This window comes from Trypanosoma equiperdum, assembly GCF_001457755.1.
Source record: "Trypanosoma equiperdum strain OVI genome assembly, contig: ctg_1814, whole genome shotgun sequence".
Lineage (NCBI taxonomy): Eukaryota > Euglenozoa > Kinetoplastea > Trypanosomatida > Trypanosomatidae > Trypanosoma > Trypanosoma equiperdum.
The window spans coordinates 1-619 of NW_027123854.1; positions in this window are offsets into that span (position 1 = coordinate 1).

Sequence of the window (619 nt, forward strand, 5' to 3'; positions counted from 1 at the left end):
ATGGATGATGGCCGCGCCAGTGGGGGGAAACTTTTACGAAGGCACGAACAAAATTTCAAAAAGAATTACTAGTGGTCCAGTTGAGTTCTCAAGGCTCTCAAGAGTGAAGATGCTGACATTTTTCTTCGGTGGGAAGTAAGCTGATTTTATAGTTGACATTAGATGAGCTGAAAACATCAGTGTTGCCGATACTCTTTTCGGCAGAGTCTTCTCCTTCAGATCTTGGATGACTCCCATGTTATCTTTGACAAAAAATCGATACACAACTGCCATGGGGAGAAAGTGTCATTCCTATGAGTTGGTATCTACTTATTTTCAATGCGCAGTATTTTTCTGCTGCCAGATGTGCCTCCAGCAATAGACAAAATAAAACCGTATTGTCGTGAAGCTTCTTCTCTAAGGCAACCCGCTTAGCCTGGGAGAGATCCCCAGAGTTTCACTGGGCTAGACGAAACATGGAACATGGATTCCTCTTAACATACCCGATAAGCAGTATAAGGCTATGTATTCCAATCGAAGCGCGCTCGCACGTGCAGAGGGACAGTCTAATATACTTCTTCAGCCCAGAGGGCTGATGCTGCTGCTTGCTCCTTCTCTGGTCGCCAAAAGCCTGTTGCCC